Source organism: Motacilla alba, chromosome 9 (genome assembly GCF_015832195.1).
Source record: "Motacilla alba alba isolate MOTALB_02 chromosome 9, Motacilla_alba_V1.0_pri, whole genome shotgun sequence".
Taxonomy (NCBI): domain Eukaryota; kingdom Metazoa; phylum Chordata; class Aves; order Passeriformes; family Motacillidae; genus Motacilla; species Motacilla alba.
In genome coordinates, this window is record NC_052024.1 from 5762951 (window position 1) to 5781448 (window position 18498).

The 18498-nt window shown below is 43.4% G+C and overlaps 1 protein-coding gene across 7 annotated transcripts in view; it reads right to left on the reverse strand.

Moving 5' to 3' along the window:
• The window catches only part of MAP3K13 (mitogen-activated protein kinase kinase kinase 13), a 73515-nt gene that overhangs the window by 43965 nt on the left and 11052 nt on the right, over window positions 1-18498 (reverse strand). For 6 of the 7 annotated variants that reach the window (XM_038145538.1, XM_038145546.1, XM_038145543.1 and 3 more), the window contains one exon: window positions 3171-3316. The gene's annotated coding sequence lies outside the window, so the exon portion shown is untranslated. Of the gene's footprint in view, window positions 1-3170; window positions 3317-6694; window positions 6847-18498 lie in introns of all 7 variants that reach the window. The other variant, XM_038145542.1, reaches the window with a different exon arrangement.

Below are 18498 nucleotides of genomic sequence, written 5' to 3' on the forward strand. Positions count from 1 at the left end.
AAGAAAAGTCCTATAATTTATGTTATTGCCACAAAAAGGCATGCATAAATGGGAAGCTGTTGCAGGGAGGAATTAATGAAACTGAAGAAGTGATTAAAAAATGCAGTCCAATTCCCCAAGGTCAAGTGTTATTCAGAGAAAAAAAATCACCTGCATAAATATAGAAACAACTGCTGAGCAGCTGCACTGTAGATAAGGATTGGGGATGGAGAGGATCAGAGACTGAGCACAAATTATAAATATCCAGTTGTCACAAACAAGGCAACTTGTATCCATTGGCAGGAATAAAAATTCCTGATCCTCTCCCTTTTGATGAAGCCTTGGGGAAAGTCCACTTTTGGGAAAGGCTTGCTGGGAATGTGAGAAACCACCCCAGAAGGACAAGCAAAGGCAGACAGGTCTCCAGGTGAGCTCAGAGGGATGGGGAGGTAACTCAGTGAGGTGGCTCAGTCTGGAGAGAGTGAAATGACAAGCTAAGAATAAGATATGATATGTTTCTACTAAATACACAAATGGTTTCTTCAAAGAAAGAGGGAAGTCCTGCTCCACATCTACAGTGACCAGGAAAAGCAATGGACTCAAAGTGCAAGAAGAAAAAATTACTTAGGCTGTGAGAAGAACTGTTCTAAATGGTAAACAGAGAAGCTCCAGCCGAAGGAACTTAAGTTGTTTCCTCTATTAGGAAGGAAACAAAAATTATTTCACAAAAGCCGTCCCGCAGTAGTGATACTGCTTTGATGCAAAAGATCAAGATGAACTATTGGAACCTCTGAGGGATCTTCTCTGAAGATACCGAGGCGCTGAAAGCTTTGCAGCAACAGCAGAAGCTGAAAAATTCCTCTGATCTTTTGCAGTGCAAGGTCTCACCAAATTTAATCTTTCTTGTCCTTGCTACTGTTACACAACCCCTTGGAGGAGTAATAGTCAGATTTTCTATCAAAAAACCTACAAAAACTGCAGAAAGCCCATTAAGATGGCAGAACTCCAGTCATGAGACTGCCAGAATAAGGCTCTATATTTAGTACCAACAGTTTTCTCTGTAGTACTGTGATAAAGTTCCTTCAAGAAGAGTGGATCAGCTCTATGTAAATATTCCCAAGGCAAATAAAACCTGCTCAGCATCTTCCTCCCAGACCCATGTCACTCCTGAAGCTTTCAGAAGGTTTTGCTTCAGAGCTCGCTGCTTTTGTTTTTCCTCCCTCCCAAGAGGCTTCGGCTCCCCAGTGCTCACTGCAGACCCCAGAAGAGTCCTCTTGATCTGTGTGAGGTATCACAAAGCAGAATCACTCCGTTCAGGAGCTGTGACAGCACTTGAAATAGCAGAATATTGGAGTTTACACCACTGAACTTGTCAGCAGTGGGGTTTGGTCCTTGTTTTCAACCACAACATTGGACACTGCAGTAGGATGGAAAAAGCACCCCCAAAGAGGTCACTGCACAGCATCCCAAATATTTTCTGAATTAAATCACAGAACTATCTTAAGGGACAAGCAAAAGTTAAACAGACTTCACCCAAGGGGCACATCAAAATTTGCCAGTGTCCTAATACTCCAGCTCAAACCACCAGCTTTGTATTGCACAGCTTTGTATTTGCCCATCCTGGGAAAAACCAGCACCACATCAGTAAATTCAAGTCATGGCTAAGAGAGGCTGACTGAGAGCCATGTTCAAAAGCACATCAGCTGGAGCATTAACCCTGGGACCCTCCAGAGCTGCACAGAGTGTTTTATAACCCCCAGTCCTCTATAAATGTCACAGTCCCCCCCAGGGCCAGCCCCTCCATCCTCAAGCCTCCTTTACTCAGCACTACCATACAGAGCACTCCCACATCGAGTGCCTTGCCTATTAACCACAAAGAATCAGATAAATTAGAAGCAACAATGTCGATGAAGCAACTGATGAATTGTCACTGATGAAGCAGGGACAGGGTGATTCAAGCAAGTAATTGCTTTCACAGAGATGGAACCAGGTTCAAATCAAGGGAGAATTCAATTCTTCAGCAAAAATACTTCACCTCGATTATAGCTCGTAACAAGAGACAGCCAGAATCTAAATATATGGATGCTCTGCCTCTACAGCACCCACCACTCCTCACAGAATGGGTAAAAATTGACAGCTTTTATATTAAGAAACAAATCCCAAAATGTAGCTCTATCTCACATCTTCCTGCAATCCCACTCAGAGGTGGCTCAGGCACATCCTAAAATTATGTATCTGTAGCTTTCTCTGCATGAAGCATCTCTGTACAACAAAGCTCACACAAACGTAAAGATGTGTAGAACAAACCCATTTTCAGTCTTCCCAAGTGAAACAACTATTTTTTCTTGCTATTTATTACACAGATACCCAGCCACTAATGGAAGAAAACTCTAGATAATTTTACAGACAAGAATAAATGATTTTTCAAGCAGCATCTACAAAGAAAGAAGCAACTATTTTTTTGCATATTCTTCTGAACTTAATTCTCCAAAGCTTACAGAGTTTTTATTGAATTAGCTCCTTTTCAGTTCTTCATATAGACAGATATATGTGGTTTGCTAACACACAAGTTTCACCACTTAATTTTTAATACATAAAATAGATATAGTTAAACTAAAAAATTGCATATATGACACAGAATCAAGAGATATATATTCCTAGGAATGGCAATATCCAAAACAAACCATAAATTTCTGCATTTCTGGAACTTTGCTGGTGTCTCTACTCCAGCTAAAACAGCCTGGATTCCTCTGAGAATCTGCATTCTCCAGCCATTCACCAGGGAAATGCCCTGTAAAAGTGCTCATAAGAATGGAAAATAATATGCTAAAGCTGTCCCCTCACAAAACCAATACACCTGAATTGATAGATTCAAATGCTTTCAGACTCCAAGTTATATTGGAAAAATGTAAACACTAACTTCATCTCCATCTATGCACCCACCCCTTTGGCACTTATCCCTTCCTGTGACTGCCATGGGAGCTGGATCCCATCAGGTCTCTGCAGGTTCAGCAGGGAAATGGCTTTGGACACAACATAAAACAAGAAGGTGAACTCAGCTCATCCCTACCTTAGAAAGGCAAGTGTATTTAGAATTTAAGGACAACCACAGGAGTGAGCACATTATCATTTGATATCTCTTTGAGTTTCTAACTAGTTACTACAATTTGAATTTCAACAACTGCTGGTACCTGATCATTGTTCCAGATGCACTGGAAGCCCATGTCCTCTTGGCTCACTGCACATGTGCCTCCTCTTCAAGTCACAGAAATCAAGCTGTCCTCGGAAGCTGCACCATGGGTAGTGTTTAGGACAGTCCAGCACTGAATTCTTCTCTCTGGAAAGAACAAGGAAGCTCAGAATCCTGCTGAAGTGGATTGAAAAAATGCTCCCAAGATCAACCCAACACATCCCCGCAGCACATCGTGATGTTACGTGGCACACTCGAAGGCAGCAGAGAACATCCAGAATTAAGTATGCGCTTTCAAAAAGGAGCTGGGAGTAGAAAAATACCTCAGCATATTTAGTACATCCTTTCTTAGCACAGGCACACACTCTATAATCCTTTTATGGTACAATTTTAATCTAAATTAAGCAAGCAGCTCCAGTAAAAGAGCTCAGAGCTTTCCACGCTACAAAATTACATCAGGATTGGATTAGCCTGTAAAATAACATACATCAAGGTAATCTATTAATGATATTTTACACTTAATTTCATACTCAAACTACAAGCTATTTGTTTTCTTCATTTTAAACAAATTTTAGGAAAAACATAGCTTGCTTCAGTCCTCCTACATACATACAACTCAAAATATCATTATTCCTGTTACTACCAGAACCATGCAAGCAGAGAGACAACAACTATTGAGACTCCCAGTCCTGAGCCCACTGCACTTTTTCCACCTCCCCACCCCCCACCCCCCCAAATTTAACAGCCTGCAAGACTCAGCCCAGCTCTACATAAAATTAAAGATAAATCAACGCCTTGAAATTACAGAACTTGAATGCAAACACTAAACTACCCGGTCTTAAAAGAGTTTCTCTCTACCCACACATATGGTTTTCCTTATATCCTTCAGACACAACCCAGCCACTACAATACTGAGGAAGAGGGTTAGAAATTCCAGCACAGTGACCTGCCAGAATTAAGAGACTTTAGACAGAAAAATTCCATGTGCACCACCTGCCTCACGTTCTGCACCACAATTCAGCTGCTCTCAAGGCCATTCCAAATGTTTGGGAAGTTTAGCACACTTCTATTTTTGTGCTGAAAGAGAAAGGGCCAATTGGATTTGAGAAAAATACTAAGTTTTGTCACCACTGTCACCATTTCATTTTATATCTCTCCTTATCTTTGCTGGTTTGCCACAAAAATAGGACAGGTAATTCCACATTCCCAATAAGGAAAAGCTTGTGAGGTCTGGATCAGGCTACATTCACAGGAGGATGATGATATAACAATATTCTTGCACAGAAAAGTACCAATTTGCAGCCTCTGTGGCCCCATACCAGGCCTGCATTAACTATTTTAATTACAGAACAATTTCAAAATAAACTCTAGAGTAAACACACATGTATCTTAACAGTTTCATTAGACGAACTTTAGACTTTATATTTTATGTATTAAAAATGTAAATATTTGCCTTTGTTCACAAGAAAATTACATGGTTCTACTAAATCAATGAAAAAAAGCCTCAAAAGACAGTAATTATAATTTTTCCCACTATTTTATGACCGGAAATGGTACATGTAAGTACAAGGTTTATTGTCTTGCTTAAGAAAACAAATGCTGTAAGCCATACTACAGATGAAACAATAATAAGATTGAAAGAATCAAAACCACACAAAATAGGAAAAAAATGCATTGGAATACCTTATCCTCATAAACACAAATCATATACATATATAGGAGACAGCAGAGAAAATTGGAGAGATGTTCATTAAAAACATGAGACGCCAGATGCCCAAAGCTGGCCAAATGCCACTGGAATAAATTATTGCATTTCACTTGAAAAAAAAAAATAAATACAGGTTTTAAGGACAGGTTTGAAACCACCATTTATCACTGGCAGCCAAGGTGGGAATGGTCAGTGCCTAAATGGGAAGGGACTTGTGGGGCTGGAGGACTTTCAGCGCCAGACAAGTCCAGCTCTTCCTGCAGATCCATTTAGCACCACCTTTTATAGCCTTGGATTGGCTTCTAGCACTTGCTTCCCACATCCAACCTGAAAGATTTCATGCCTCTATAATCCAGTCCAGAAGCCAGCATGGTGTGTGGCAGCTTCAAGCTCTTAAGGATGCATAAAAGCACTTACTCACTGTGTAAAAACTGCCAGTGTGAACAGGAGAGACCCAAAAGCCAAAGGTGTGCAATACAGAAATCACCCCTGCGGGGAGCAGGGTTACAAACACACCTGCTGATTGAATTTGCTTTTTCTCCTTTAACAAAATCATCGTGGACCCAAAGAAGTCTTTCAATCTAGTATTTGTCATCCTACCAAAATACCAGCGGAATTCCAAGTATTTGGATTCAAGTGCAAACTCCTGCAGATGGATTTTTGTTTAACAAACTGAACAAACACAACATTATTTGCTTCAAAATTCTTGTACTTGTGGTGAAAGCCGAGCTGTGCTGAAATCAATAGGACTGTTGGCATTGTTTTCCACTGAGCTGGAATTTCATTTCCCGTACCCCACTTCAGATCTGCTAAAAACCACTAGAACAGAGTTTTGACCTTTCACAACAACATCTACAGCTCAAAATAAAGCGTTGTTGTGCAAAATAAATACTTACAGGCAGGTTATGTAAACAGCATGAAAGCAGCAGCTGTGGCTGGTTTCTTCAGAGAGAAAACTTTGCCCCCAGCCTGGCTGCTCTGGATTAATGATGTTCCTGTTCCATACCACAGCTCTGAAGCCTTGGGAAGTCCCTATCCCAGCCCAGCAAGGTGGAAAGGTTTGTTATTTTAACTGTTGGCTGATAACAGCTTATCAGCAAATTTTCAAAGGTTAAGCTCAACACACACGATGGCAAAAGTGCAAGGAAAGGACAAGGGGAATGTTGAATTAGTGCTCCCTCTCCTCCTGCAGCAAGGGACAGAACTCTCTCATATCCCACGTCCTGGAGCAGTGCCAGCAAAGAAACTTGAACCAAAACTCCTGTTTGAACTGAAAACATCTGAGAACCCAACAAAAGTGCCTTCTTTTAAAGGAGGAGCTTGCTTTGCCTGCTGCATTCCCACTGGCTGCCACACAGGAAAAGCTAACCAAAATCTTTAAGTTTGGTCCTTAAATACCAGGCAGTTCTATTACTGCTGCCAAATTTATCACTGACACAAGCTCCATGACAACTCACTGGAAAACAAAAACAAAATAAAATCTTCAATTTAGGGCATGCTATGATTTTTATTTCTATCCCAATCATGTTACTGAACTATAAAGGGCTGATGCAACCTTAAACCAGGAAAAAAAAGCACCCAGTTACAGACTCATTACTAATTCATCCTGGCTGAAGCTGCATACCAGCAGCTGCTGCCTCTCTCAATTAACAGCAAATATTGAACAGTATTGTCACTTAACGGTGTTTACTGCCTGCTGCCCTGTCCACTGCCGCATTTTCAAATGCTCTGGCACGATTTAAAGCATCAACACTAATAAACAGAGCTTAGTTTAACCCCTTATGTATCACAGCAGAAGTGTTTTACTCTCTTCCTACCTTCACGAGGTGCTTGGCAGAAGGTGAAGCCCAAGGATTCAAGGTGCCACCAAAATGGGATTTGTAATTCAGAGGCCCCCAGGGTGCTTGGCTTCTGCACAGGGCTGAGCACAGGTGTGAAAAACGATGGGAGTAACTCCAGCAGAGCAGCTCTTTAGGAATTATTGCCAAAAAGTTGAAACAAAAGACGAGAAAAAGGAGGAGACCACACATTCAGCCTCTGCTGCTGAAAATTTAGAACAATAAAAACCCAAAACAAATGGGGTAAAAAACCAAAAATAAAGCCATTCTTCAGGGAGAGCATATCAATGCCGTGATTCCTGATGACCCCATCTCTGCACAGGGGAGTCAAAAGAGCCCAAATTTGGACCTCCCTTCCCTCTACTGTGCCCACAGCTGCCTTTTGGCCAGGCTGGGCTGGAAGTAAATGATTATACAAACAGTGCAGCCAGAGCAAGCAACTGGAAGTGCAGCACTTCCACGCTGCCTCCGCAGGCACCTCCGTGCCCTACTTGCTCCATGGTGTCAAGTTTGCTAGAAGCCACTGCTGTATAAGGGACTGCACAGATTCTACATTTCATTTCCACGCTGTGTTCCCAGCACACCAGCAGGAGGGAGCATCTCCAGGCTCTCCTACGAGCCCACTGCCAGCTGGGCCAGGGCCAGCACGTAGATACCAAGGACCTGGAGAAGGGAAGGGATGCTGGGCCAGCCCAGCTCAACTGCCAGGTGCACACTGGCAATTTAGCTATTACAGGAAAAGATCAAACAGCTTCTGTAGTGCATTTATTAGAGCAGAAGATAGGATAAATGTCATTCCAGCTGATCCTGAAATTGGGGAATTCAGTTATTTCTGAGATACCCGGACCTTTGTTCTACCCCCTGTGCAGAGGGAACAAAGCATGGGAGCCTCAAGGAGTGATGCTCTGAGGGCTTGTCAAATACATGAGGGAATGGCTTGGAAAGCTGGGCAGATAAATGTAGGCCCAGGCTCTCTGTGAACATACTTTCCTCAGGTTAGTATCTAGTATCTCCCTCATTTTCTCAGGTCCCTCTGCCTGTATCCTGTGCAACTCCAACAGCCAGCCTGGTTTGCTGGGAACCCTCTAGGTTCCCCCAGCACCTCTGTGCCATGGGGTCTGAGGTGCTCAGAGATATCAGGTGATATGACTAATACCTGCCATCTGCTCATTGCTACCTTCCCTCTCCTCTCCTGAAGGGGAGTCAGCACTGAAGTGCTCGTTCTACTCGATCTATTTTAGGAGCGTGGGCTTTCAGCATCCATGCAGCGCTGCTTTAAGCTAGCAAACTTAAATCAAAGAAGTAGACCATGCTCTGGAAGGGAAAACTGAGCATTAAATCCTGTAAAAGTCTCTTGCAAGGCTCAGGAACAACCCTTTTTTTGTAAAAGTTCCCTGCTCTCCAGCGTGCCCAAGGAACAGAACTATTGCCCAGGTTTCACTCCGGGCCACAAAGCAGGGGCAGATGAGATGCAGGCCTTGGGAAGCATCCCACTGCTCTCCATGGAGACCAAGTCAGCAACACAGCTTGGAGCATCAACAGGCAACGTGCTGCAGCACTGGGTTATTCCCTGCTTCCAGCAGTGAGGAGCTCCTACACAATCACACCACCTTGGAACAGACCAGGGAACAGAAACAGGTCCCAATAACTGAGGGCACATCCCTGCCCATCTGACTGGGGGGAAACCTCAACTCAATAAAAGCATTGATTCTACCAACAGCTGCTCTCCATTTATCATGGTCAAGGGAAAAAAAGCAAACTGGGGACACAAAGGAAAGATGGGGAGAGAGACAAGTGGAGAATAATTTGATTTCACTGTATTTCTTAGAGGAGCTGTGTCAAAACGCAAAGAGAAAAATCATCATAGTGTAGGAGGCTGAAAGATTTGAGATGGAGTAGTGAGGAGTCTCTGGCCCCATAAATGTTTCATTTGAGCAAAGCAGCAGATAAGTAGTAAGCACAGTTTTGCTGCTGTTGCTGAACTGCACACTCCTGCTTTGATTTCTAGATGACACACAGTGAGAACATAAGTTTAAAATAAAATAGGAGAAAAGCACCAGGGAGATTTTCATACCTGACACTACAGACAGAGCTGCACAAGCCAGGCCCACACCCAGCTCCCTTCCTTCTCTCTGCTTGGGGCAGCAGCACCAGGGTGAGCAGCACGCAGGGAGCTCTGGAGTGCTCCCAACCTTCAATTTCACAGCCCTGCCAGCCCAACACAGTGCAGGGGATAACAAAAGCTACTCCACCACACCTGAGGAAGCAACCAGGGCTGCAGATCACTGATAAAAGGCATCATGCTGTCTGCTAAGAACACTGTGAAACTGGAGAACCACAGAAGGAAGATGTACATGGAAACACAGAAGAAAATGGATCCCCAGAGCCCTAGGAGCAGAAAAAGGACCTACCTGGAGCTGTTCCTCTTGCAAAACTATCCCTACAAGGACTTTCTCCCTGTGTAACTTTCCTAACAAATCAAATTTATCAGTAAGGATCATTCTTTCCCCATCGCTTCCTTGAGCTGTTCCCATCCCACTGAAAACAGTAAGCTCAAATTGGTTAGATAAATCCTGAAGAAAAGTTGCAAAATTAGTGTTTCTTCCTGCCTAAAATGCAAGAAGAGTCTGAAAAAGAAATTAATGCATTCCATGACCCCTGTGAGATCTCCAGCTCCATTCTTCTTCCCTTTCCTGCTCTTTGATTCCTTTAGATTGCCACCTGGTCACCATTATCTGCTTCTTTCCCCTTCACCATCAGAGAGAAGCCTTTTTCCTTTCCCTACTGAAATCTTTCTCATCTCAAACTTCACTCTTTTCCCTGCAGCGATATCCACTTGCTGAAATTCAGACAACTTCTCTGCTGCCTCCACCAGCATATCTGGTCTTCCTCCCAGTCTGCAATCCTAAAGAGAAATGTGGCTACACTAAAACCAAGCATAAAAGTGCAGTTAGACCCAGATTTTACCCCAGCAGCATAACTGTTTTATTGGAATTATGTCACTAATCCCAAAGCCAGCTATGCCCAAGAACTGCCTGGACAAGCTTGGGCTGAGAGCAGGAAACCCTTTGGCTTAGCCTTCCTCACCCCCAGTGGGAGAGACTCATCCAGCTGCACACTCTGGTAAGGGAGGGAACAGTGCATGACAAATGCTACTAAAATCTGTCCAGCCTCTGGAAAACCTCCACACAACAAGTGAAGGTCATCCTGGAGTACAGATTTTCTCTTTCAAAAGCATGAACAGATTTAAAATCATATACACTAGTATTCTTAGATTTTGCACTCTCCTCAAGGCTGGGAGGAAGTGACAGTGAGATGCAACTCCAACAAGTAGTTTTCTGCTTGTGAAAAAAATTAAGAGGAAACAGAAACCCACAGCACAGCCCTGATTAACCTCCTCATTGCAGGTACAGACAGATCAGAAGTCTCTTTTTCACTGCATTAAGGTGCTGGGGAAAACCTTGCAATGCCAGGACAGCACCCTGGACTCTTCCACACACACCTGACACAGGAAGGTATCACCTCTGATAAAGCAGGACCTCAGTTGTCACTGCTGGCTGCTCTGGATTTTCAGCTTCCCATAAGCTGATGCCATGGCATTTCTCCTTGCAAAACAATGACCTTTGCAGGTCTCTGGAGAAAGAAGCCAAGTCCAACACTAAAAAGAAACAGATGACAAGGAAAATGCTGGTGTGCACTGCTACTCAAATGACAGAAAGCATTAAACACTTACACTGACACATTATGATATGATTCCACTGTAACTGCAATCTCCTGTGACACAACCATGTCATTTTTTCTTCTGAGAAACTCACTCTGAATATACAAGGTAGATGGCACTGAGTAAGGGAAGCAGCTCCATCTCTTACCCAACACTGGTGACCTCAGCATGGTATTGTACCAAGGCTGCAGAAGGGAGAACACTCCAGGGAATCAGCTCTAGGACACTTACAGAGCAGCTCGGGAGACTCAGCCAGTCATGCTTTGTGCCAGGGAGGCTCCCTCCTCACCAGGACCAAGGTGACACAGTAACCCCCTAAACCAGGACCCTCTGCCTCAGAGGAAAGCATAGACACATTAAATAGCCATAAAAAACCATCAAAACCTTCTTCCAGCCATCACCAGAGCTGCATTTTACATCTTGTTTCTCACTGGAGAGCCAAAAGGAAACTTCCCTCACCTCCACTGACAGCAGCAGCTCCATCCCTCCAGGACAGAACCAGCTGTAAATATTGGCTGGAAATGTGGATTCCCACTGGGGACTGGCACCTGTCTGTAATTGCTGGCAGCAGGGGGACCAGGGGAGTCTCTCTTGTGCCAAACAGCAGACAAAGCAAACCAGGGGAAAAAAATAATGCCACATGCATATACTGCAATACATGAACCTACACAGCACTGATGAGGCCACTACATCTGTGTTTAAGCTGAAATGAAAACAGTTTAGAGCAGCTACACTAAACTAAACTACAAAAGCTGCTTGCAAGCAAAATGACTAAAAAGATGCTGTGTCCTTTGTGCTGTAGATCCAAGGTGAGGAAAGGCCACAAGGGTATGTTACCAGACCACCTGAGATGGATCACAAGCCTGTACATGAACAGTGGTCCTAGCAGAGATTTTTCCATGAGTATTACAACACATTTCATTCCATAAATACAAGCTCAGCTTGCTAGAAATGCATTTCTGACTGAGCACAGTAAAGAAAATACACACTGTGAGCAGAAGACCCAGGTTAATCAATGCTCTGTGTGTATGTGTAGTTCAGCCACATCAATATAGACTGTAAGATATTTTTCTCCATTTTCTTCAACCAGAAAATGTTCAGGAGTTCATTTAAGTTTTTCATAAGTAATTCTTTACACAAGCTGATCAATAAACCAAGGTTTGAGGCAAAAAAGACAACTATTAGAATTTTACTGAGGGACAGTATTTTCTACTCCTGCCAGTTGTTTGTGTAAGCTGGGTTGCAAACCTGAAGGTCAAAGCTACGTGCTGACATGGATTTGTTGACTGACACCAGGAAAACTAGGAAAACAGTAAGAGGAGCACACAGGAAGAAGGCCAAAAGACAACTCAGCACATCTTGTGAAGACCAAACAAAAGTTTATGCAGGAGGAAATTTCTGGCTGGGGTACAAATGTGAATTATTCCCTGAGAAACAGCCCAGTTCACCTGCTGAGTACCTGCCAGCCATGCTGCAGGAACACAGGATGAATTTATAACCTGGTAACTTAAGGCTGAAGAGGTGGAGAGCAGCAGCAGGTAGCCTTTGATACCAAGGTCTTTGCTATTGCAGCCTCAGTACCTTCTCTTGCTGCAGGCAATCACTTGATCTCACATGATTCCCAGAAAGACCAAATTCTACTTAAGAGGTTGCAACAAAGCTCAGGAAACATTTTCTCTCAAAAGACATCTTGGGAAACTGAAGCAATCAGAATGATGAGGCTTTTTGCTCCTGCCAAGTGCCTGAGGTAACAAAGGTAATCAAAATAAAGGCACAAAATAAGATTCTGACTGTGGATGGTCAGTGTCTAATACAGGGATGGTATTTCAGATTTTGTGAATATAATCATCTGAGATGACAAGAAGAACAATTTCCTTTAGCACATGAGAGGAGCTTGCAGAGAAGAAAAGAACACCTAATGGTCCCTCCTGCCTCCCCTCTGGGTTTGCCTTTCTTCTGTAACAAACAGGTTGATCAAACTTTTTCCTTCCCATGCGCTCCATGGGGAGGGAGGCACTGCAGACACAGGCTCGTGGCTCTCAGTAATTTAAAAGCAAATGTGTTGTACAGATAATGAATCTCAGCTACACAGGAGCATATGTATTTTAACCTGAAAACCACAGAAGCTAACTCTGATGTTGCAAAATACCAACCAGGGAGACTAAGAGAAAGGACTGTATTTTTACCCAAGTGTGAGAACAGTTTCTCTTGCTCCAGACACATCGTGAGTTCAGAATGAGCAGAAGTTTGTTCTCTAGGTCCTGCAGTACCTCCTGGAAGCCTGAACACACTGGTCCATCTTCTTGTGGTCACCCCAGAGTCAGGTAAAGGGCGGGACAGAACAATCAAATGGACTGCTCAGGAGTATCGCATTCAACACTCTCTTGGCCAAGGGAATGATGGAATGAGCTATGGAGGCTTCTGAAGCCACACTGCTGATAGGAGAATAAAGATAAAGCACTGTGAGAAATTAGTCCTGAAGATCAATCCTCAAGCACAATGCTGAGTTAGCTCCTTCAAAGAAAAGCAGAGCAGAACATCTCCTCCTTTAGCAAGGAGCACATTTCTTCTCACAGGTCTCTTATTGATGGTCCCCTGGGACTAGAAGGCTATCAGCCAGAAAAATATAAAGGTTCCTGGTTGTGGCTACTGGGCACACAGCCTGCACAGCTGCCTACGGGGCTGTTGGCTAACACCGCAACACCTTCTCATCCCTCCCAGTTGTCTTGTTACCCTTGCACTTCCAAAAGAGACTAGAAATTCTGCTTCCTGAGTATTTCTGAGTGAACACACAGGATGCTGCAGAGAGAATGTTAAAGATTCCTCTCACATAATCCCTGTCAAGGTTCTGGTCCTTCAATATGCTGCTCAGAAATGTTACTTCTACTGCAGTGTCACAATCCAATATCTCAAGACATGAGAGGAGAAAAATAGACCTTAGGAAAAGGTGGGAAAGGTACATTTAAAAAGTACTTGATGCCACTCCTCCAAACATTTAAGTATGAGCTAGACAGTGAAGGTGGTTTACTGGAGTCTCTGAGCTGCTGTGCCCTCCCTGCTTCCAGCACCAGGGAAGCAAAGCCATGGGATGAGGGTCAAACTCCTGCACGGCCAGTGTAGCACAGTTTGGTGGGACTTGGTTGGAGAGAAATGACTCAAAATGGCTCAAACATCAGGTTTGAAAGCAGAGAAAAAGCCTTTCCTGACAAACATGCAGGTCAAAGAAAATCCCATGTTCCTCTGACCTCCATGTCTTACTGCAAATATTCATGTAGCTTTGATTTTTTTTTTTCTTTTAAAAAAACACTAGAAAGAATGAAAATCATTCCTAATGCACTTACATGCAACATTAGTCTATTTTCACTGGTAACTGCTACTTACCCTTCTTCCATTCCAAATTCTGTTACTCTCCCCTCTAACCAAGACTGAGAGCTGACATGTCCCTCACCCTTTCTTCCCCTCTTGTTGAAGCCTTATTTCCACTGCTCTAATAGTTCTTGACTTAACTGGGACAAGGAAAATTATTCTGGGCTTCTCTGTCCTAGCAGTTAGTCTATTCTGTATTAACCATCCAGAGCACTGCAAAATCATACTGAAGCCCCAGGCAACCATTCTAACGCTTCCTTAAATTCCTGCTTGAATCAAACTGCCCATTTTTACTGGACACATCTCTAGCTATATATATATATATATATGTACACATATATACACATATATGTATAAATACATATATATAAATATATATGAACTTCTTGTATTAAAATTCTTCAGTGTTAAGAAAATTCAGAAAAACTCATTTAACAGCATTCAGTCCAAGATCTCACAATAAGCTAAATTTCTATCCAACCTTACAACAGAGCTGTTTCTTATGCAAGATGGATTTTTTGCCCAGCCTTTTAAGCAAGATGCAAAAGCATTTATCACACTTAAAAACAGAAACTCCAGTAAATATTACACACGAATGAAATGTATAATTGCATCCACTAGTTTAGGCATGGAGCTGAAAGGCCTGGCTTTCAAAAGCTGGCTACATAATGGCTCCCTTGGCCTGTTTTAATCTAAAATATCTCATTCAGCCACCCAAGCCAAAGGAGACGAATTTTTAGGTGCACTCATCTCAAACTCTGACCTTTACTTTGTATCACCTGATGTCCAATATCAACACCATTAATTTCTTGAGGGAATGCAAATTCATTTCTGCACAACCCCATTTCTCCCCGCAATGTAATTACAAACTTGGTTTGGCTGATGGCAGCAGTGGTTTTTGAACAACACCAAGTGCACCTGTGAAGGGATGAGCTCTTTTCAGAGCAAAGCAAAATGCAAACTGCAGTGACCTACACCTTACTCCATTACAGTGTGTGGCATTTCTGGTGGGGAAACAGCACAGGGAAATTTTCTGTACTGTACTGTGAGAAAGCAAACCCCTTGCATTTTTCAGATGGCACTTCCCAAAAACTGCCAATCATTTTAACTGCAAGAGGCAGCACACTACATAAATGTATTACGACTTTCTAGAGAAGTGCATCCAGAAAAGCCTTTACTTGGAGACACAAAACCTGTTTGGAAACTTTTCTATAAGGAAAAAAACAGGCCTGGCTTCCATTTCCTGGAGTCTGTGCCTGAGAGAAGCAACCACAGTTGGAGTTCACCACCAAGTTACGCTGTCCAGTTTCTCAGTGAACACTCTCCCATCCACGAGCAAGGCATTAAGCACCAGCTCATTCTGCAGCCTCCACTCTGCCCATCCTGGGGCTGGAAACAGAGAGGGCTGGCTGAGGGCTGGTATCAGCACAGGGCAGAGCAAATAAAGATACCAGTGTAATCACCTTTGAGATAAGGCAGCCAGTGCAAGCACAGCTGTCTACAAAATACACAGCAGAGAAGCAGGAATGCAAAGTGCAAGCAGGAGTTCTGTCAGACCTGAAATTACCTGGACTGAGATACAACATCCTCTGCTACTGCTTCAACATTCTGTCAAGCAAACACTAAGTTTTCCCCTTCTTACCTTCCCTCTCAGGACAGAGCACAACATTTCAGAGAAAACAGCTCCATTTTTCAAGTACAACAGAAAAATACGAAGTAGCAGCACACAATCAGGTTTTGGGTAGTAAACTACGCACACTCTTTTCCCTCCTAAGTTACAGCTGTAATGGAGAATGCCAGGACAAGGGGGAATGGTTTTAAACTAAAAGATGAGAGATTTAGATCGGAGGTTAGTAAGAAATCCTTCCCTGTGAGGGTGAGGAGGCCCTGGCACAGGTTGCCCCATCCTTGGAAGTGTCCAAGGCCAGGATGGACAAGGCTTGGAGCAAGCTAGGATAGTGGAAGGCACCCCGTCCATGGCAGGGGGTGGAATGAGATGATTTTTAAAGTCCCTTCCAACCCAAACCATTGTGGGATTCTATGAAACCATCCAGTTTACTGTGAGTCCTTTCTCTGCTCCGTGTCATGTACCAGTGGCAGGGCCCCTGATTTCAGCCAGCTCTGCCCAGACTCCACCCAGGGGATGCTCTGGCAGCACCAGCAATGCCAGGAGAAAGGCAGGACAGAGCTCACCCAAAGTGTGTGGTACCTACTTGGAGCCAGCACCTCAAACCTCTGCCCCAGGGCACTTCACAGATGGACAAACGCTTGAAGGTGGATGAAACAGCAGCTGAGATTGCCTGCCCTAGCCTTCGTAGGCTGGGACTTGAACTGGAGCACACTAGAGTGCATTAATAACAATTTTAGAAGAAAACAATACTGACTTCATTTACTTTTACAAAGCCTTTGCCCTCATTTTCACTGACTACAAGTGTCAAAGAAAGGTCAAAATAGCTTAATTTTCTTCTGCACTGGACAAAAAGGAATGAAGAACAGACAGCAAATTCAGCTTTCTTCATTTGCACCGGGGCTTAAGGAAGGAGAGAAGGAATTTATTATCATCAAACTGACCCCAGCATAAACTGGTTGCTTTTATCATGGTTGTGTAAACTAAAAAAAAAAGAGAAAATCAGAGATTAAAGTAGAGATTTTAAAAGACGAATCAGCTCAAAGACGGTGGTTAGATTTCAATGCAAAAAAAAATTGTGGTAACAGACATCAGAATACAAAAAACTGAGCAGCTTTCTAAACACAGCTACTCCAAATAGCAAGGTATGCAATGCTCAGGCATCAGAGAATGTGGACCAAGCCAAGTGGTTAATGAATTAAATAAAACTGGATTGTGGTCCTTATCAGTAATGCTGAATTCTCCTTTACCTGGAAGCACTGAGCAAACATTATTTTAACAGAAATGTAATTCTGCTTCAAGATGGCAAGTGCAATGTGCTTGAGAAACAATATAATCTTATTTGTTAAGGGGACCTGCAGGCAAGCAGTGCTACCTGGCAAATTTACATTTTCTTTATTGCTGCACCTGTATTTACTAATCAGTATCCAAAAGTTACATGTGACCAGAACATAACCAAACATTTTTATATGCATCCACACAATATGTAAATGTAGGAAAAATATATCTTGAAAAGAGAATTGTTTTACTCAGGCAGCTAGAAGAACCACCACAGGAATCTGAAACAATGGCTCCTTTTCCCTCCAACGTGATTACAGGTTTTTACAGTTCATTCCCTTCATTAAATGTCAGATTAAAGTTCTCTGCTTAGCAAAAATTATTTTCTTAACAGTAGATCTTAATAAAAGAAAGATGTGCAGTGGTTTTAGTCTTGACCCTCTCTAACTAAACTGAGCTACAGACATCTCCTGGCACAGAAAGGTCCCAGATCAGGAATTCCTGGAGTTTTGCTCAGGGCAAGTTAATTACAGTGCAGGAGGCAAACAGCTGACCCCAGGCTGATGCTGACTGTACACTGTGCCACTAAGGGAATCCATCAGGCCACAGTGGTGATATTTCACATCCAGTTAAAGCAAAACAAATGGTTCCCAACACAGCAGCTGAAACATCCCAGAAAGGCCACGTACGTCCAGCAGCCAAGTCAAATCCACTGCTGTTACACTGGCTGTAAACTCTATGTGGGGATGAACCTTCTAGGTCCTCCTAAAGGAAACTTGGTGTGTCTCAGGCTGCTCACACTGCTTGTGCCACAGCTCAGCAGCACCTACTGGGCTTGCAGTTTATGACTTGGAACCCTGGGGATCCCCAGGCAAGAGAGAGAACCACACCATGAGCTGCACTTCTTTACGTGTCTTTGGAGGTGGCTGGGAGGGCTTCCCTTGGCAGAAAGGAATAAGCAAAGCCCTGAAGGAAGTATCAGTAAAATAAAGATGTAAATAGAAGTTGATGCAGCTCTGCCTCACAGCTCTGACCTCCAATGGCTGCTCAGCTCCCCCAGAACAGTCTCAGCCATGCAGCACTGTAAACATCCTCTCTCTCAGAGAAAATAAGGATGGTAACTGATTCTGGCTGGGCAGCATCCTCCAGTTTTTGCCCCAGGTTCAAACTGTCCATGTTTTGTCAAGATGCAGGTTAAATTGATGGCATATTTTTGTCCTAATGAGACAAGAATTTCATCCACAAACACCAAGGCATTTTCAAATCCCATAAGGCCGTTAATGATGACACACTGGGGCAGACAGGCAAGGAGAGATCCTCCCAGGGACCTCTACACCTATTCAAGGTTTTATAGTTAGGACAGAAGCCTGATACAGGCAAATCTCCACATGAAAAACAGACACAAATCCAGACTCCAGACAAAACCCAGAGGCTATCCAATATCAGAAGGTGTGCACACTGCAAGTCACTCTTATGGTGCATGGGCTAGTGGATAACATGCCCTTGTCCCTTGCTAGTAGAGCTTCCCAGTAAGCACAAACACTTGAAGCACCCTGTCCCTGTGCCCAGGGAAGCTGCAAATCTCCTCCAGGAGATGCACGATGCCATCATATGTTACCCAGAGAGGTTGTGGCTTCCACACCCCTGGAATTGTTCAAGGTCAGGCTGGATGGGGCCCTGAGCAACCCGATCTAGTGACTGGCAGGGGGGTGGAACTGGATGAGCTTTAAGGACCCTTCCAACACAAACCACTTCATGGTTCTAGGATTCTACAATATTCCTGAGCCACCT